Source organism: Equus przewalskii, chromosome 29 (genome assembly GCF_037783145.1).
Source record: "Equus przewalskii isolate Varuska chromosome 29, EquPr2, whole genome shotgun sequence".
Lineage (NCBI taxonomy): Eukaryota > Metazoa > Chordata > Mammalia > Perissodactyla > Equidae > Equus > Equus przewalskii.
In genome coordinates, this window is record NC_091859.1 from 43,574,033 (window position 1) to 43,594,671 (window position 20,639).

Consider the following 20,639-nt stretch of genomic DNA (forward strand, 5'->3'; position numbering starts at 1 on the left):
CCACTGACGCATCCATCCACCCATCCATCCACCCACCCACCCATCCACCCACCCACCCATCCACCCATTCACCCATCCACCCACCCATCCATCCACCCACCCATCCTCCCATCCACCCATCCACCCACCCACCCATCCATCCATCCACCCATCCACCCACCCATCCATCCACCCACCCATCCACCCACCCACCCATCCACCCACCCACCCATCCATCCACCCATCCATCCACCCACCCACCCATCCATCCATCCACCCATCCACCCACCCATCCACCCACCCATCCATCCACCCACCCATCCTCCCATCCACCCATCCACCCACCCATCCATCCACCCACCCATCCTCCCATCCACCCACCCACCCATCCACCCACCCACCCATCCACCCACCCACCCACCCATCCATCCACCCACCCATCCTCCCATCCACCCATCCATCCATCCATCCATCTTTGAATCCTGAAGTGGACCCTGAAGCGGCCCTGTGAGCCAGCTCCAGCCCCACTCTACTGTGGTCTGAGGCAGTCCTGACTGCCCTGGGACCTGGCAGAAGACACACCTGTCCCTGCTCCTGGTAGCATGAATCTGCTCATCCATCCATGAATGAATCTATCAATTCCTCCATTAATCCACCCATTCATCCACGATCCATCCAATCATTTGTTAAAACACTTCCTGAGCATCCCTCTGTGCCAGGCCCCACAATTCAGAGAAGGTTCAGCTGTGGTTCTTACCCTTGAGTCTTTCAGAGTGTACTTCGTGAAGTCCAATCTGTAAAAAGACTTATTAACAAGATGTAGTCAGTGTAGTGGGGGCCCGATGGAGGGCATGTCTGCTGGGGAATCAGGAGAGCTTCCCAGAAGAGGTGAATTGTGTAGGCTGGGCCTTAAGAGATGACTGAGCTCATCATTCAGTGGGGAACAGGGCCTCCCAGTCACACGGAACAGAGGCATCCATACTGTTGGCATGGAGTGTGGAAAGACCCCGATGTGGACGTGGAGTACCAGAGCACAAGGCTGAAAAAGTTTGGGATGGGGGCAGATCCTGGGGGAGGGTCTCTGTGTTTTCAGCCTGAGTAGTTTGGGCTCCATCTTGTGGGCAGTGGGGAGCTCTAAAGTCTTTACACGGAGCGACCTGATCACATTTGCCTCTTATAAATGTTGCCGGGCCTGTGGCAGTGTGGAAGATGGAACGGAGGAGGCAAGTCTGGAGCCGAGAGGTAGGGGAGGTGGTTGCCATGGCCCAGGCGAGAGATGGTGGGGGCCTGGGTCACAGCATGGCAGTGAGGGTCCCAAATCCTCAGCATGTTAGGAAGACACATCTGGCAAAGGCTGTGAGCATATGGGTCAGGTAGTTGCTATGGAAACATCAGAAGTCTCTCTTCCGACCTGTACAGGGTGGGCACGGAGCACAGCAACGTTTACCTTGGGTTTTATAGGCATGAAGGTGGAGCTGGGCTGCCTTAAATGAATATGGCCAATGAGATGTGTGTCACCGCTCTTCTCTGAGTGACACTTTGCCCAGAGAAGGCCATTGTGTCAGGGATGAGCAGAGATGGAGCAGCCCTTTTTATCCTGAGGGTGGGATGGGGAGGCCCAAGTTCATTAAAGCTGTTTAGGTCAATTACACCAGTGGGACAAATGACCTTACATAAGTCTGCATTGCATCAGTCACTTGTCAGCAGAAATGTGTGACAAGGATGGAGAGCAGAAGAGACTCTCAATTCCAGGGCAGGAGTATCCATTTCAGAGCACCTATTGCAACTTTATTTGATGGGTGAAAAAAATAGTAACAAAATAATGGTAATAGTGATGGTGATGATGATGGTGATTGTGATGATAGCGATGATGATGGTGGAGGTGATGCTGATGATAGTGATGATGTTGGTGAGGGTGATGGTGGTGATGGTGGTGATGATGGTGATCGTGATGATAGCGATGATGTTGGTGAGGGTGATGGTGATGATGGTGGTGATGGTGATCATGATGAGAGTGATGATGATGGTGAAGGTGATGGTGATGATGGTGATGATGGTGATCGTGATGATAGTGATGATGTTGGTGAGGGTGGTGATGCTGATGGTGATGGCAACGATGGTGCTGCTGCTGACGGTAGTGATCATGGTGATGGGATGGTGCTGATGGTGATGGTGGCGATAGTCATGAGGTTGATGATAGTGATGGTGATGATGATAGTGATGATGCTGATAGTAGTGATGGTGATGATGGTGACAACGATGATGGTAATGATGATCATGATGATGATGACAATGAACATTTATATTGTGCCTACAATTTGCTAGTCACTATTCTAAACACTTTATCTAAATTAACTTGTTTACTCTCATAAAGGCCTTCTGATGGGCTATTGTCATTCCCACTTTACATGTGGGGAACCTGCAGCACAGAGAGGCTAATGTGACTTGCCCAATTTACACAGTGCACTAGGGGTAGAGAAGGAGCTGGCACCACCCAGCATTCTCACTATGCAGCAGTTTATTTAGAAGGCAGAAAACGTTTTGGGAAAAAATGTTAGCCCTCAGGAAAGGATAAGAACCGGGGTTATTCCAAGTGGCTGGTGATTCTGCAGAGAAGTTGAGCCCAGATCTGTGCCTCGGCCGGTATCCCAGGCGTCGTGTGGAAGATGGGAGGGAGGGGCAGTGAGGATGGCGAAAGCTTAGAGAGTCAAGCTCCAAACCACCTACGCTCTGTGTGCTTCTAGGGGAAGAGAGGGAGCTTTCGGCTCAATACAAAGGCAATCCTTCTACCCCAAGGATCCGGGGCAAATAACCAAGGGGTCTGGTGAGCTTCCTACTTTCAGAGGTGAGCGAGTAGAGTTTAATGATCATGGTCTAAGGGGTGTGGCTTGGCAACTTCGGTGGTCCCTTTCAACTTTGGGATTCTGTTGTCTTTGTTTCCCGGATGGGGAAGCTGAGGGTCAGTGAGGTGACTTGTCCACAGACACACAGACAGTAAGACTTGGATGCCGTACCGGGACTCTTTCCATGTGGCCACTGCTCAGAGCTGGCAGATGGGAACACTTCTTCCTCACCCCTCATGTTTCCATGGGGAGGGACATCCTTTTGTGTAGCCCTTCTGGACCCAGGTGAAGCAGGGAGCAGTTGTTCTGCAGACTGCAAGGGCCTACCCGGCCCGACCTGGCCTCTGCCAGGATCTCAGGAACCAAGTGACTCATCAGGGAGGGCATCCAGGCAGGCCATGGGGTACAGAGGCACAGCCTTTGGGGTCAGATGCTGTGTGATGTTGGGCAGACCAATTAGCTGCCCTGAGCACGGCTTCCTCACCTGTAAAGCAGGACTGTCTTGAGGATGAGGCCCAGGTTGTGGGAGCTCATGGAGTGTTAGTTGAATGAATAAACGATGGCCCAGAGATGAGTCTGTACTGTAGTGCCCTGGCTGGGGAATTTCCCTCAAGGACTTTCTGCTCCTCTGAGGCCCCCTGGGGCATCACAGGCTGAGGGGCTGGAGAGTCCCTCCGTGCTCCTTCCTCAGAGAGTCTGAGCACCCTGGCTCTGCCCTGGGATGGGGCACCTGCGTGAGGGTACCTGCTCCCCTCCTACACCCCTGCACCTGTATGGGGGGGGTCTCTGCTCCCCTCCCACACCCCTGCATCTGGGTGAGGGTCTCTGTTCCCCTCCCACACCCCTGCTCCTGCGTAAGGGTCTCTGCTCCCTTCTCCTCCCCCGCCAGCCCCATCCACCGTTTCTCGTTGCAGCTGTCCATCCTTCACATTTCCTGGCTCCCTGTTCATCTAAACAGCTGGTGCTATTTGTTCTGGGTGATTTCCCTTATTTATTGCCACATTTTCGGGAGGCACATAACTCTGTCTTCCAACCATTTTACTGCGGCCTCTTTAAATTCAAACAATTGATCAGGCCTCTGCTTTTCTCCCTTTTGTTCCTGTCCCTCCTCCCAGCTGCCCACCCCACCCCTTCTCTTTCAAGCAGCAATTAAATTTAAATCCATTTTCTCTGAAGAAAATAATTAATCACAGCCCCAGGCCCAGCAGTGCCCCAGAGTCAAGGGGACGTCGCTGGACGCACGGGGCTGGACAGAAGGGAAGCTGGCTCTGCTCCTTCGTGGGGCCTGAGGCCCCGGCCCAGCTCAGGCCCAGGGCAGATTCTGAGCAGGATGGACAGAGGCTGCATAGGTCTCAGGGAGTGTGGCCAGTGTGGAATGTGATCACAGCGGGCTGGGGGTCAGGGCAGGATGTGCAGGTTGTGCACTGGCTTTAGAGATGAGCTTGAGATTGTTGCCTTAACAAGTCTCAGGGTTCCCTGTGAAAACTTCCTGGGGTGTCTGAGTTCCAGGCAAAGCCCTGACAGAGGGCACGAGCGAGCCTTTGGCATAAGGACAGTGAGGGTCTTGTCACTGCTGGTCTTTCCCTCTTTGTTTCCGCTACGAGGAAGCCGAGGGCCAGATTTACAGCTGGGGTTGAAGAACTGGTCCTGAGCCCGAGTCACCCTGTCGCCCGCTCTGCCTGCATCCCCTCCCTCAGCTGCCATCACGGGTGCAGTCACTGACCTTCGCCGAGTACCCCCGAGTCCATGAGCCCGCTCTCACCTGCCGGGAGCCCCAGCGAGCTGGTGAACCCTCAGACTGCTGTGTTTAAAAAGGAGGCCGTGATGTCGTGCGTGTCACTCCTGTTTGGAGACCCCTGAGAGATGTGCTGTAAACCTGCCAGCTCCATATGGCCAAGGAGACGGGGCCCCGAGAGGGGAGATGCTGGCTCTGAAGAGCCAGGACTGAAGGCCCAACAGGCTCCTGGGTCCCGGCAGGTGGGGGGCCCAGCTGGGGTCTGCCCGCCGCCCTGTGAGGCCGAGCAGGGTGCCCCTCCCTCCTCCTGCCTGCAGAGAGGCAGGCGCTGGCTTCCAGGCTCTTCCTAAGGAGCTCTCGTCTGGTCCTCCGAGGGTAACCCCGGAGGAAGCAGGCTCGGCACCTGTCCACAGGAAGTTACATCAGCCTCTGACGAGGCCCCGGGATGTCTACTTTGCCCTTTGCAGAACAGAGACAGGAGGAAATTCTTAATGTGGACCCGTGAGCAGAGCACACCTTTGAGGCTGACCCCGCACAGGGAGAGCCCCTCCTCTCCCCGCCTCCCATTGCCCACTCCTGCATCCCAGATTCGGTCTGTTCATTCGCTGGAGATGGGCGGCCCAGGAGGCTGCCCCGGCCCCGGGAGCTGCCGCAGCCCTGGTCGGCAGGAGGACAGGAACCGGCGGCAAAAGGCAGTTCTCGAGGGTGAGCACGGGGCACAGGAGTCAGCTCACCAGTCCCATTCCACAGGGAGGAAACAGGCTCAGAGAGGTTGGTAACACACTCAAGGGCGCGGAGCCCAAACTGCCCAAACCAGATCTGACGTGAGGTGTGGTCTCCTTTCCCTCCCACCCCTGCCAAGGCCTGGGTGCCCACGAGAGCACGCCTGGCGACAGCAGCCCCAGGGGCTCCCCAGAGAGGCTCTTGAGAAGCACCTGTGAGCAACACCTGGGAGACCCTGACTCTGGCCGCGTGGTGCCGCTGCTCTGAAGGCCCCTTCCCAGCAGTGCCGCTACCCGCCACCCCAAGGCCACCATGGAGCTGAAGCCGTCCCGGGCGCGTAGCACACAGGCCCCCGACATGGAGGACGGCACCGTGTGTGTGCCTTCTGTGCAGCTGGCTCCTTTCACTCTCTGTGGCGGAGACGGCTGTGTTGTTGCAGGTACCCGCCGCGGGTCCCCTTACTGCCGACTCCCCCCCACTGCATGGACTGTGACTGGGTTTATCCAGTCCCCTGTTGGGGGGCAGCTGGATTGTTTCCCGTTTCTCGCTGTTATGAGAATTTGCTCTGGAGATCGTATGGCGTGGAATTGCTGGTTCATACGGTAAACGCCTGCTTAACTCTAGCGTATACTGCCGAGCCGTTTTCCAGAATGGTTTCACCGTTTACATCCCCGCCAGCAGTGGAGGAGAGTCTGGCCGTCCCACCTCCTCCCCGACACTCCCCACTGTCAGCCTTTTCATGGTTAACCCTTCTGGTGCCTGTGAAATGGTATCTCGTGTGGTTGTGATGCCCCTTCCCGGGGGACTAAGGAGCATGAGCACTTCATGTGTCCTTATTGGCTCTGAGTCTCTCCATTGTTGTGAGTTGCCTATTCAAGTGTTTTGCCCATTTTCAATTGGTTATCTTTGTATTATTGATTTATGGCAGTTCTTTATATATTATGCTTTTGAGTTTCTTGTCAGATATGTGTCTTGTGTATTTTTCTTAACTCGTGGGTTGCTTTTCATTAATGATGTCTTTGTGATGAGCAGAAGTTTTAAATTTTGATGAAGTTAAATTTATATCTTTCTTGTGTGATTGCTTCTTTGTGTCCTCTCTGAAAAATATTTGTCTACCCCCATATTGTGAAGCTATCTTCCCTTATTTTCCTCTAGAAGATTAATTGTTCTACCTTTCACCTTTTGGTCAATAAGGCACCTTGAATTCATACTTGTGTCTGGTATGAGAGGGGTTGCAGTCTATTTCACGCACACAGCTGGCTGGTTGGCCTGCTTACGTTTGGGGAAAAGTCTTTCCCTTGCCGATTTCCTTCATCTACTCAATCTCCCTGGTGCCTCAGTTGACTGTACACGTGCATCTGTTTCTGGATTCTGTTCTATTTCATTGATCTATTTGTCTGTCTTTGCACTAATATCATACCATCTTAATTATTGAAGCTTTATCGTAAATCTTGAAATCAGAACGTGTTCTCCAACCTTATGCTCTTTTTCCAAGCTTTTCTTGGGTATTCTAGGCCTTTTCCATTCCCAGATTAAATTTAGAATTAGCTTTGCAATTTCTCTGAGAAGCCTGCTGAGATCTTATTGGGGTTGGATGGACTCTGTAGGCTAGTTTAGGGTGAATAGACATCCTGACAATATTGTATTTTCTAATCTGGGAATGTAGCTTACTTATGCATGTCTTTGCACAAGTTACTTCCCCTCAGCACGTTTTATAGTTTATAGCACAGAGGGCTGGCTTATCTTTCATTAGGTGGATTCTTAGGCATTTGATGTGTTTTGATCCTGTTATAAGTGGTATTTAAAATTTTCACTTTCCAATTGTTCATTACTAATATATAGAAATAAGATTAATTTTTGTATATTGACTTTATATTTTGCAATTTTGCTAAATTTGCTTGTTAATTTTAATAGTTTTTGTTGTAGATTCCTTAGGATTTCTGTACACACAGTCATGTCTGCCCATAAAGACAATTTTACTTCTTCCTGTTCACTCTTTTTGCCTTTTCTTTCTTTCTTTTTCTCACCTCACTGCACCAACCAGCAACCAACCCCCCCCCCCCCCCCCGCCCCTGCCTGTCCGGTAGTGCCGAGTGGAAGGAGTGCAGAAGGACGTTTGCCTCGTTTCTAATCTTATGGTGAAAATGCTCAATATTTCATCACTAAGTGTGATGTTAGCCTTAGGGTTTTTTTGTAGATACTCTTTATTAGGTTGAGGAAGTTTCTTCTATTCCAGTTTGCTGAGAACTTTCTTTTCAATCGTGAATGGGTGTCGAATTTCATCACTTGCTTTCTCTGAATCTATTGAGATGATATTTTTCTCCTTTATTCTGTTCATTTGGTGAATAACATTGAGTTTTAAATGTTAAACCAACCTTGCACCTTAGACAAATTCCACTTGTTTATTACACACACACACACAAACACACATACACACACACACACAGAGGTGTTTTTCCAAAGATTGGCACCTGAGCTAACATCTTTTGCCAATCTTCTTCTTCCTTTTTTTTTCTTCTTCTTCTTCTCCCCAAAGCCCCCCAGTACATAGTTGTATATTCTAGTTGTGGGTCCTTCTGGCTGTGCTGTGTGGGATGCTGCCTCAGCATGGCTTGATGAGAGGTGCCATGTCTGCGCCCAGGATCTGAACTGGTGAAACCCTGGGCCGCCGAAGCGGAGGGCGTGAACTTAACCACTTGGCTCCGGGGTCAGTTCTTCACACAGTGGTTTTGATTTGCTAATACTTTATTGAGAATTTTTTTTTTTTTTTAAAGATTGGCACCTGGGCTAACAGCTGTTGCCAATCTTTTTTTTTTTTTCTGCTTTATTTCCCAAACCCCCGCCCTGATACATAGTTGTATATCTTAGTTGCAGGTCCTTCTACTTGTGGGATGTGGGACGCCGCCTCAACGTGGCCTGACGAGCGGTGCCATGTCTGCGCCCAGGATCCGAACCCTGGGCCGCCGCAGCAGAGCGCGCGAACTTAACCACTCGGCCACCGAGCCGGCCCCAAGAAAATTTTTATTTCATTTTATTTTTTATTTTTTAATTGCAGTAACATTGGATTATAACATTATATAGCTTTCGGATGTACATCGTAATATATTTCGAATTCTGTGTAGATTATATCAAGTTCACCACCCAAAAACTAATTATAGTCCATCCCCTCACACATGAGCCGAAACACTCCTTGTGCCCTCCCCACCCCCTTCCCTTATGGTAACCACCAATCCAATCTCCATTGCTACGTGTTTGTTGTTGTTTTTATCTTCTACTAATGAGTGAGATCATATTGTATCTGACTTTCTCCCTCTGACTTATTTCACTCAGCATAATACCCTAAAGGTCCATCCATGTTGTCATAAATGGCCAGATTTCATCATTTCTCATGGCTGAGTAGTATTCCATTGTGTATAAACAGTACATCTTCTTTATCCATTCGTCCCTTGATGGGCACCTAGGTTGCTTCCATGTCTTGGCTATTGTGTATAAGGCTGCAATGAACACAGGGGTGCATGTATCTTTATGCCTTTGTGTTTTCAAGTTCTTTGGATAAATACCCAGCAGTGGGATAGCTGGATCATATGGTAGTTCTATTCTTAATTTTCTGAGGATTCTCCATACTGCTTTCCATGGTGGCTGCACCAGTTTGCACTGCCACCAGCAGTGTACGAGGGTTCCCTTTTCTCCACATCCTCTCCAACACCCGTTGTTTCCTGTCTTGTTAATTATAACCATTCTGACCAGAGTGAGGTGATACCTCATTGTTGTTTTGATTTGCATTTCCCTGATAGCTAATGATGTTGAGCATCTTTTCATATGCCTGTTGGCCATCCGTATATCTTCTTTGGAGAAATCTCTGTTCAGATCCTTTGCCCATTTTTTAATTGGATTGTTGGTTTTTTTTGTTGTTGAGATGAATGAGTTCTTTGTATATTTTGGATATTAACCCCTTATCTGATATATGGTTTGCAAATATCTTCTCCCAATTGTTAGGCTGTCTTTTCGTTTTGTTGATGGTTTCCTTTGCTGTGCAGAAGCTTTTTAGTTTGATGTAGTCTGAAAATTTTTATATCTATGATTTTAAGAGGTATTGTGTGTAATTTTGTTTTTCTTTTATACACTCTGACAATCTTGCTGCTGATTGGACTGTTTACTACATTTACGTTTAAATAAGTTACTGATAAAGTTGAGTTTAGATCTACTTTCTTGCTATTCCTTTTCTATTTGTACCATCAGTTCCCTGATTCTTTACTGCTTTCTCTTGAATTAACTGAGCATTTTTAAGTGTTCATTGTGTGTCTTCTCCTGGCCTTTTCATACCTCTTCTCTTGAAAGTGGTTGCTCTTGGTATTACAACACGAATCGATAATGACCAAGTCTACCTTGCATCACTGTTACACCACTTCAAGCACAATATAGTCGTGTGTTGCTTTACAATGGGGATACCTTCTAAGAAATGTGTCATTAGGCCATTTTGTCATTACACAAACACCATAGTATACTTACACAAACCTAGATGGTGTAGCCTATTACACACCTAGGCTATGTGGTTCTAATTTCATGGGACCACCGTCATATATGTGGTCTGTCATTGACTGAAATGTTGTTAGGCAGCACATGACTGAATAAGAATGTTATGACACTATAATTCCCTTTAACTCCTCATACCCTTTGTGCTATTATTGTCAAGTTTATTTCTACATGTTATAGATCCCATAGTGTGAGAATATTGTTGCTTTAAACAGCCAATAATCTCTGTTCATTCATTCTGATCATATTTTCCTCTAAACTAGTTAACGAATCTACAATAAAAATTTAAGGTGGTTGTGTGCTAATTCCAACAACATCCGTGCATCTCCTTCTGTTGACTGTTTTTTCTCTTGATTGTTGGTCACATTTTCAGCCAAGAGTCCAGCTGAGCTCGGGCTGGCCTCACCTCGAATTAGTTTTAGTTCATCTCTAGTTTCAAATGCACTGAGGGTGGGGTCGGGTCCTTTCCTTCTGCAGACCCCAGGAGGCTATGTTGATCTCTCTTTGCCCTCAGCCCCAAGCTCCAGTTTCTGTTGCAGCCTCCACGGTGGGGCTGATCTCTGCAGTGTGTCAGGAGTTGAGCTCATTGAGGGGGTTCAGTTACAGCTCTGAGTAGTTTCAGTTCACCCATGGATTCAACTGTTTTCAGGATAAAGACAGACACCCTTTCATCCCCAGCAGGGCCCTAGAATCTAAACACCACCAAACTTCAAGATCTCTCTCTGCCTTCCAACCTCACCCCCACCTGCCTCTGACTTAGCATTGTCAGGTGATGGGGACTATTTTTACGTTTGGGGCTTTTTCAAATTCCAGTCTGTCCTTCAAGCCCACAGGGCTTAAAAAATTTGGCTGCTTTATCTTTGAGCTTGAAGTCTCTTTGCCTCTGTAGGCAGAGGAGTGGGTCTCAGACTCGGTGACCACCCTGGATATGCCGGCAGACGTTGGTCTTTGCTCACCTAAGAAGGCCTTGTCTTTCTCTGGAATTTGTTTCATTTAGACTTTTTTTTTGCATTTATAGCTCTTTGAAGGCTTATAAAGTGTAATTATGTACTTTATGTGGTGTTTTCTTGCTGTCATGGTGGAGTAGTGATCTTTATCTTCTACATCCTAACTAGAAGCACAACTTCACTGCAAACACAGTTTTTGGTGCATTGCTGGAAAATGCGAGACTTCACTAAGGGAAAAAGTAGGAGAAAAAAGACTCTGAGCATTAACGGAGGGTGAGTGTCAGCACTGTCCCTGCGGGAAACATTCCAGGGTGTGTGCTTCTGGGGGCCTGTGATCTGGGGAGTCCTTGAGTCGCCAGCAAGATCAAGGAGCTGACCCAATTTCCATAATAGTAATGATAGCAGTGCTATTTTCCTTTATTATTTTATTCAGTGCTCGTGGCTCCCTGTGAGAAGAGCATGCTGAGTCTGGATCGCGTCCACTTTACAGATGAGGACAGTGAGGCACAGAGGGGAACGTGTGCAAAGGCACGTAGCTGAATGGGGGCAGAAGCTACATGAAAATTTGGAGTCCTTGGGTCCTGCAGCAGCCTCTTTCCTCCAGGGAGCGCTGTGCATATGTGTCCTGGGGCAGCCCCATCGCAGAGCCCTGAGTTCCTGGAGGCACCACTGGAAAGAAAGCCAGACTGAGGACCCAGGAGATGGCATTGTCTTCTGAGCCCTGCAGACAGGAAACATCCCAAAGGAGATGCCGGAAGTATTTTTTCTCTGCGGCCAAATTCAGTCCTGGTTCTGTATGGACTCGTTGACCCATCTGGGGCAGATGGAGAAGCTGTCATGGTGAGCTGAGGCAGGGGTCAGGGCCAGCTGCAGCTCCATCATTACTCCAGCCAAGGCAGGGCCCTCAGGAGAGACTGCTTTCTCTGAGCGTTCAGATACAGCGGTGGGGCTGAGTCTCTGTCTGGGAGGGGAGCTCAGGTGGCTAATGAACCTTCTGTCCATTTGCCATCAGGGTGAAATGGGAAGGGAGCTCCGACAGAGCCAATGGGAGGCAGAAATCTGGCCCTGGGGGAGAATCTGGAGAAGCAGGACCTGAGGCAAGAGAATGTCTTCTCCCTCTGCACCAGCCCACGAGTCTGATTTATTTCTGCAGAAACGCATTCGAGGGACGAGATGTACCAAACGAGCAAGCAATAAGAATGCAGAGATTTGGGGCTGACCTGCACTCACAAAGAGCCTGCGTTCTGAATAGCCCTTCTGTTCAGTGTGGCCGTGATGAAAGAGAGAGTTGGCAGCAGACGCCCAGAAAGGGCTGTGACTAAGTGTCCATTCTAAGTGGAGCATTTTAATCGAAAATCGATGTAATTTATTTGAATAAAAATGTGTGTTCTTGCACAACCCTGCTCTCTCCCCAGCCTTTCCATATTAATAGATCATTAATACTCCATGAATGGGTAATCGTCTTCCTGGAAAACAAATGCAAGGGTGTAAAAGGAAAATTACGGTTGTTTAAACTTAAAGAAAGTGATAGTCGGGGAAGGAGAGCTGTGTGCACAAAAGCAGCCAGCTCCCGGCGTTGCGGGCTTTGGGAGCGGGGAGGCTGGCAGAGCGGCTCCCAGGATGCATGGTGAGTGTGGCCTGTGTCTCGAGAGCCGGATGCTCCCCCTGGCTGCAGAGGGCGCTCCAGGACCCCTGTGGCTGGGGGCTGCCCACAGGGCTGGGTGTGGTGTGCACCAGGGCAGGTCCAGGCCAGCTGGTCCGGGTGGGCAGGCTCACCAGGAAGGGCATCTGGGATGGGCGCGTTAGCACAGACCAGGTGTCTGGAGGGCGTCTGGGCGAAACCCACACTTTCTTGGATTCCTGACCCCTGTAGGGTGGGCTCCGTGGGTCCAAATGTGTTTCCCTGGTCTTCGGACCTTATGGTGGGAGAGGACTCTGGCCTTGGGCCCTAATACCCCCCTCACCTCTTGCCAGAAGACCTCCCTGACTCCAGCTCTTGTGGCAAATTCTCCGTAACTCTGGATGAGACTTCCCACTTCTGGGCCTCGGTTTCCTCATCTGTAAACGAAGGTGGTTAGTTCTTTCGTTGACCCCACAAACAAATCCAGCTCCAAGCTAAGCAGTGGGGTCTGTTCTTGTGTGGGTGTCTCTGTAGTTGTGACTTTTACGAGTGGACAGATAAAGTTTGAGATAAGAAGGACAAATTTCACACTCACTCGCCGTGTTTCTTATCAGGCTCATGTTGGTCAACCTAATTATTCACTTTGAACAAAAATGCATCTGCCCATCCATCCAGGTTTCTTTCTTTCTTTTTTTTTTGGTGAGGAAGATTGGCCCTGAGCTAACACCTGTGCCCACCTTCCTCTATTTTGTGTGTGGGTCGCTGCCACAGCATGGCTTGATGAGCAGTGTAGGTCTGCGCCCAGGATCTGAACTGTGAAGCCAGACTTAATGACTACACTGTGGGGCCAGCCCCTCCATCGAGTCTTTCGAGGACTATTTGGAACACTGGGGTGTTTGCTGTTCCATGAGAACGTGGTGCACATCCCATGAGCTCTGCGTTTGGACCAGGGAGATGATTTTTCAAGCATTTATTCCCACTGGCCTACAACTCCACTTGAGCCGTCAGCCAAGCAGCGTGGGGAACATCCACCATGATGGCATCTCCCACACCGTGTCAGTCTTCTTCCCAAGCATGTGCTGGGCACCCGCGTGTGCAGGTGCAGGGACCGGGCTCCACGATGGGGGAGAATGTAGCTGCAGGTGCGAGGGCCCGGGGTCTGTCTGCTTTGCTGGTGCTGTGTTTTCAGCACCTCAGATAGCTCCTGGGGCCCAATACACGCTCAGTAAACACTGAGAGTTAATGAGTCAAGGAATGGATAAGATTTGTCCCTGCCCTGAGACCTTCCAGTACAGACCAGGAGCCGGAGGGAGCCCGTGACCACGGTCCAGTGGACACCAGGCTGGCGCTCAATGCCCAGGGCTCAGCAGCCCCCTGCCCCTTTCCTCCCTACTGTTCCCTTCCCTATCCCACCCCTCCCTCTCCCCTCCCCTCCCCCTTCCTCTCTGCTCCCTTCCTCTGTCCTCCACTCCCACTCTCCTAGTTGCTCTCTCTTTGAGGCTCCCACCAGATTCGGCATCTGACTGTGCTCCGTGCAGCCCTGTGCGTGGTCACTGTCCCCTGTGTGTCTGTCCCCCAGAGTGGGACTCCCCAAGGACAGGTCCCATATCTAACTGGTTTCCTTCGTCCCAGCAAGTGGCACGGAGTCAGAATGATTGCTATACCAAAGATTTGCCTGGGGAAGGAGGTAGCCAGGGAGGGCTTCCTGGAGGAGGGGGTATGCACGCGGCATCTCACATACCACAAACTGGGGCTGACAGCAGCATTTCAGGCTGCACGAGCCTTTCAGGGGGTTGAGTGCAGAACGGTTCTGAGCAAGCCGCAGTTGCCCAATGTGTTTGGATTTATCGGTGGTGAATTTTTATGGAGTCTGGACACGCAGATTAATTAGGTTCTGGTCCTGGCTGCTGAGGCATCAATTATGGGCCAACCACTTCTTGTCTGAATTAGTGTCTTTTCCCAAAACACATCATCCAAACCAATCTCTGCAGCGACGCCTGCGGAGGTGGGTCCAGGCCAGCCAGGGCCTCTGCTTCCTGCCTCCCATTCCACCCCCACATCATCCCTTGGATGACAGTGATGTCAGCGTTGACAGGAGAGAAACTGAGGCACAGAGAGGCATACCACCAGCTGGAAGGAGAAGGGCCGGTGTCACCACCTGAGTCACCCAGATGAAGACCAGTCCCCTTCCCCTGGCAGCTGAGCCCACGGGGTGGGGGCTGGAGGTGAATCCTGGCTCTGCCGCCTGCCAGGTGGACAATTACCTAACTCTGCTGTGACTCAGTTTCCTCATCTATGAAGTGGGGAGATGGTGCTTCCTTTACAGGGTTGTGGTGAGGATTAAAGTTTAGTTTAAGCTGGTCGAGGGCTTGACACAACCCCAGGGTAGGAGGGCAGAGCTCTAAGGGTTAGTCTCTACAGTGACCCTCTACAGACGCGGAGGGAACCACGACCGTTATTTGCTGAGCAATCCCTGGGTACCAGGTGCAGGAAACTTACATCCAACCATCTTTAATTAAAACGCCCCCACCTTCCTGCGAAGTATTAACTAGCTCCATTTTGCAGAAGAGAAAACTGAGGCTCCAATATAGGTGGAAAGCAGTGAAAATAAGGATTTAAAAAAGAACAAACCTGGGGCCGGCCTGGTGGTGTAGTGGTTAAGTTTGTGCGCTCTGCTTCAGCGGCCCGAGTTCGTGGGTTTGATCCCGGGCACAGACCTATGTACCACTCATCAAGCCACGCTATGGTGGCGTCCCCATACAAAGTGGAGGAAGACTGGCACAGATGTTAGCTCAGTGACAATCTTCCTCACCAAAAATAAATAGATAAAACTCACCCATGTCTTATTTTTAAAACATCATCAGCTGCCTCTCAGAGACAGAGGCGATGCTCTCAGGGCTACAGTTGACCCTGGGACCGGAGACAGTGACTTCAGAGCAGAGACGACTCAGGCCAAAGTCTGGAGGGAGACATCAGTTTCCCAGGGCAACATCGGAGTTGGGTCCCCCAGGAGGGCTGTGGTGATGGGCCCTCAGGTCTGCCCCTCATTTGTGTGCCCTGGGACAGCTCTACCAGAAGCTTCCCAGGGTGCAGGGCCCTCCTCCTCCCGTCGGCCGGCCAAGCCCTCTTGACGGCGAGTTCTTTTCCCTTTTCTGATGGGGAGAAGGACCATCTCAGAGTGACACTTCAGAGCCCACTTTCGAGGTGAGGAGGATGACGGGTGGTGGGGCAGTGGGTTCTGGGAGGACTCCCTCATCCAGCACATCCGGGCCTGGCCAGTGGCCTCCCTGCAGCTCCAGCGCTGGGCTCACCTAGGTGCAGTCTGACCTCCGGCTGCCCAGCTTTCTGCTGCCTGGACCGTCTCCTTTTCTCCCGCATGTGTCATGTGTGCAGCTGGTGCTCCTTGTGATATGGCCGGACCCGGGTAGCCTCTGCCAGAGGCACAGAAACAGACAGAGGCAGCTCTGACCTGGGGCCACTCATGGGGCTCTGTGATCTCTGCCAGGTTACTTAGCCTCTCTGTGCTCAGATGCTGATCCATAGCATGGGGTTCTACGGGCCTCTCCTTACAAGCTGTCGTAAACATTAAAAGACATTGACGCAGAGCCCCTGGACCCATGCCTGGCGCTTGGGAGCACTGGGCTGAATGCTGCCGAGGCCAGTCTCCTAGGGCTGCCGTACAAAGTGCCACAAACCGGGGGGCTTACAGGGTGGGAATTTACCCTCCCACAGTGGTGGAGGCCACAAGTCCCAAATCAAGGTGCTGACAGGGTCTGCTCCCGCCGAAGGCTCTAGAGGAGGCTCTCCCTGGGCCCAGCACAGCCACTCACCCAGCCCTGTCTAAGGCGGTCCATGTCCAGATGGGATGATGGACACGTGGGCAGATCCACACGGCGTGGAAAGGCAGGACCAGGTGCTTTGGGAGCACGGAGGCGGGGCGTCATACCAGGAGCCTTCAGTGGAGAGGGGACACTTTGAGCTGAGTTTTGAAGGTGAGACCCTAGAATCAGGTAAGTGGAGGGACAGCCTTCCAGCTGGAGGGAACAGCATGTGCAAAGGCCTGGGGGTAAGTGACACTGTGGCACCACACGTCCAGAGGCCTGCTGTGGGTGGGTGGCACCGGATAGTGAGGCTCGTGGTCCAGCAGTTCTGAGCCTGGAGGTTGTGGGCTGGGGGCCAGACTGAGGAGCTGGTCTTCATCTAGAGGGTGCTGTGATCAGGAAGACCACTCGTCTTTGGAAGCACTGCCACGTGGTAGAGGGTGGAGGGGGCCGGCGGGTCCAGCCCAGTGGCAGGAGGCCTGAGACAAGGTGGATGCAGCACAAACTGCCCAGCCCCCTCCGCCCGGGGGCCGGCCTCATCCCTGTCCGTATCTCTGTTATGTGGTATCCACACCCAGGCACTCACGAGGGGAGAGATGTCCACTGATGGATGTGTGGACAGATGGATCAGCCTGTGCTTCTGGTAAATCATCCTGGGAGGGCGGCTGCAGTGGGTCAAGCACAGGGGGGTCAGACGGGCACGTCTGAGATGCAGGGAAGATGAAAGGCTGTGTTCCCGCTGGGTGCCTGTCAGGACGAGCAGCTGCAGCATCTGTAGAGCGTGTTTATCGTATTTCGGCTTTCAGTGCTCAGTCCACGGGCTTTCTCTCGTTACCACTGCCAAGCTGCATGCTGGATCTGGCCAGGAATTGCTTTCTGTGAAGTGACACCATTTCAGCAGGAGATGGGAGGGACAGGGAGCAGGCAGGGAGTGGAGGAGGCTCTTCTCCAGCCCTTTTCCCTAAGACTCGGGGATAGGATGGGTCCTCCTTGTGGACTTGCCCCCAGAGCCAGGTGTCTGAGGGTCCTGGGGCTCTGGAGGGCCTGGCCCGGGCTGGGGTGTGATGGGCGTCCGGCATCGTCTCAGTCCTCACAGCAGCTCTTCAGGATGAGCCCCTATGACGAGGAAGGGACACCCAGGGAGGCTGCGTGAGCTGCCCAAGGTCTCCCGGCTGTGGTCTGACACCCTCGCCTGTGGGCACTTGGCCGTGCTGCCGCGAGTCCAGGGACTGGAGTGCATGTCTGCACCGTGGCCAGTGTGGGGTACCGCACGGAGCGTGAGCACTAAGCAGGGCAGCAGTGCCCTTGGGCACCGTAGAGCTGGGAAACGGCTCCGGGCTGTGGAGGGAGGGTTACAGCACTGCACACAATCTGATGGAGAGCGGACAGGTGGCACTTTGTGTCGGGTAGCAGCTGAGAGACGCAGCCTCTGACTTTCAGCTTCTCCCATGACCCGTTCAGACCGTTGCTGCTGACAGGTAGACCCTGCAAAATGTGAGCCTGCCTCCTGCTGAGAGGACATCTGGCTGTCATTTAACACCTCCTTCCTCTGCAGGATAGGGTGTCTGGGGGTGGGCCCTGGGGACCTCGTGTCCCACCTGCAGGGTGGCCACACCCAAAGTCAGTGGCCCTGTGGCGGTGAAGTCTCTGCTTGAACCTGGACTTCCCAGCGGAGCTGCCTCTCCCTTGTGCTGGCTGCCTGGCCTCGGAGACAGGGCACTGGGTCATGTGCTGCCCGGGCACAGACAGGGCTGGGGAGAGACCGCAGGCCCCGGGGGCGCAGGGGTTTTCCTGTGCCTGGTGCTTGACCAAGTTTGCAGGGTCACAGATTCTTTTCTTCCTGCTCTGTGTTGCCTGGTGGCCTCTGTCCCCCCTCCGCCCCTTGCCCTCCCTCCCCCCGGCTCCCTCTATAAAGCAGCCTGGGGTCATGAGACTCCTGACAAACCTGGTTGAACCTGTCTCTTCCTGGCTCTGTGGCCTCAGCAGGTCCCTTCTGATCCCCAGCCCCAGTTCCCTAGTGACGGAGGGTTCTCGGGCGGAGGAGAAGCCCTGTGCAGAAAGCTGCTCCTGGCAGGGGCTCCGTAGGGCCCGTTGGTTCTGTTGTTGATCTGCTGGCGGGTGCAATGTGGTTATCGCCCTTCTCAGCACCTCCCCGCCCCGACTCCGCCTGGAACATGAAAACAATCTCCCAAATGTCCTCAAAGGCATTAAATAATGACAACGAGAGAGCAGACAGTAGAGGGGCCAAGGTGCTGACGTCACTGATGTGAGCCTGCGAGGTCCTCACAAGGCCTCAGGAGCTGTGCGCTATCATTGTGCCCACTTTCCAGATGAGCAGGATGAGGCTTCTCCTGGTTTCTCTTAGCATCCGTCTCAGGTTTCCCACCTTTTCAATGAAGCCTTTACCAGCAGGAGTTGCATTAAGGGATGGTGGGCGCCACCGGTACTCCCCACCCACGCCCAGTCACCGGAAGTGGGCGCCCCAGGTCAGCGTGCTCAGGGGCCCAGGTGGCAGTGAGGCAGACCCTGAAGGATGTGCAGCCGCCAGGCTCCCTGCAGCTGGGCTGCACGTCTCTCCCTGAATCGATAGCTGTTGCTGTGTTGGCTCCATTAGCAGAATTTGGGCTTGACTAAATTATTCCAGTTTTATGTCATTTTTACCAGATGCTTCAAAAAGAAAATCAGTTAATTCCATTGACAGCTTGATCATTTTCGTGTAACTCACGGAATCAGAGTAGACCTTCTGAAGTGCCTCCCGTTGCCGGTGAACAATGATGTTACTCTGGTGAAGCTGGTGTCATGGGGAAAGTGGGGTTCTTCGTGAACGACGTGCAGAGACGTCCTTGGGTTCTGGCGCAGCGTTCAAACTCGCCAGGAGAATCCACCAACTAAACACAAGCTGAGTTGGCAAGACTTGCAACTGTTACGTGTGCACCCAGAATAACTTGAAACGAACAATTTAGTGATGAAGTTAATGTCAAATACGCAGCAACCTACGGTTTAATTTTTTTGGCATGGTAGCGCTCGCTTTCTCCCAGTTTTCTCGTCATCCATCAGATTTGAGAAACGGTGAAGGCTTCGTGCGCTTACTCCGTAGATCAACCTGAGTGTCTGTGATGCCGCTCAATTTCTCATAAACAACCCTCTCAGTGTTGGCTGCAGTTGTGGAAAGTCAGTTGGGAATCTTTAATTGAAGCATTCAATGGATGGAAGCCGCAAAATGTCAGTTATTAATGTTTTCCGCAGATTGTAATTATTGAAAACAAAGCTTGGAGGCAGGAAGACAGTGAAATTCATCCCCAGAAAAGCAAAGGAAAAATGACTGGACGTGTTGTATGGCGAGGCTCAGTACACGGGATTTTATTTTGAAATTCTTCTTTAAACTTTGGCACATCTTGACATTTGGGAAGAATCTTTAAAGGAAGCTCCTTTGTTTAACTGGATAAATTTGTGAGGTGGACCGAATGGCATCAAGTGGAGGAGTCCTAGGATCTTACAGCGTCTGTGTTCGGTAAAACATTCAAAAGAATCATGAATAGAGATGATGTATTTGACATCAAATTTGACGTGAAAAATGTGTCTAAAAAGGTACTCTGAATGGAGACAAAAGGCAGTATCTGTGACAATGTTGCCCCTGAAATCGTTACACATTTCAGTGCGAAAATATTAGAATTGAAAATACTCTCCATTTAGCAGAATTTACTCTGAGCTTACCAGGTATTCAATTTCTGTAGAGATAATATTTTCTAAATTAAAAATATCATGGCCTATTTAGAAGAGTCAGTTGGAATGTTAACAATTTAAAATTGCATTTTGAAGACCACTACATGCAATTTCATGAAAAATTTAAAATAATATAATCGTATTAGAATACATACTTCTGAAAATACCACTGACACAACATTAAGATGTATATAGGAAGGGAAATGACTAAATTATGTACCAAGAATAATAATTTTATGTTTATTCTTTAATGTTTTAATAATAATGTAAAGAATTTTAGAATTTTGCTTTAAGTACATAGATATATTTTCACTTTCTTAGTAAAAATTATTTTTAATAATGGCTTTTGAATAAAACTAATTAGACCCATCAACACAATAAAACCAATTCATTGGTCAATAAATGCATATATCATTTAAATTCTATAACTATATGTATATATACAAAATGTTTAATATATAATTTAATTCCAATAGCACCTTAACGGGTCGGCTGTCACATAGGGAGATGGAGGCCCCAGAAGGTTAAGCTGCTTGTCTAAGACCACATAATGGTAACTGATGTAACAGAATTTTCTTGTGTATTTTTTTGTATTGCTGTCAAATTCCTTAAAAAACACGATTAATAAAATTTTAATAATGTAACTTTATACCCACTGAGCAACAACTCCCCAAGTGTCAATTGTGCGAGAGGAAGAATTTCTAGAGATCTGGG

At 50.6% G+C, this 20,639-nt stretch overlaps 1 long non-coding RNA gene across 1 annotated transcript in view; it reads left to right on the forward strand.

The window, feature by feature from the left end:
* Window positions 1–12,141, forward strand: part of LOC139080280 (uncharacterized) — a 36,959-nt gene extending 24,818 nt beyond the window's left edge. Inside the window, exons 3-4 of the long non-coding RNA XR_011534641.1 lie at window positions 11,194–11,600; window positions 11,914–12,141. This is a non-coding gene — a long non-coding RNA (uncharacterized lncRNA). The remainder of the gene's footprint in view (window positions 1–11,193; window positions 11,601–11,913) is intronic.
* The last annotated feature ends 8,498 nt before the right edge of the window (window positions 12,142–20,639 follow it).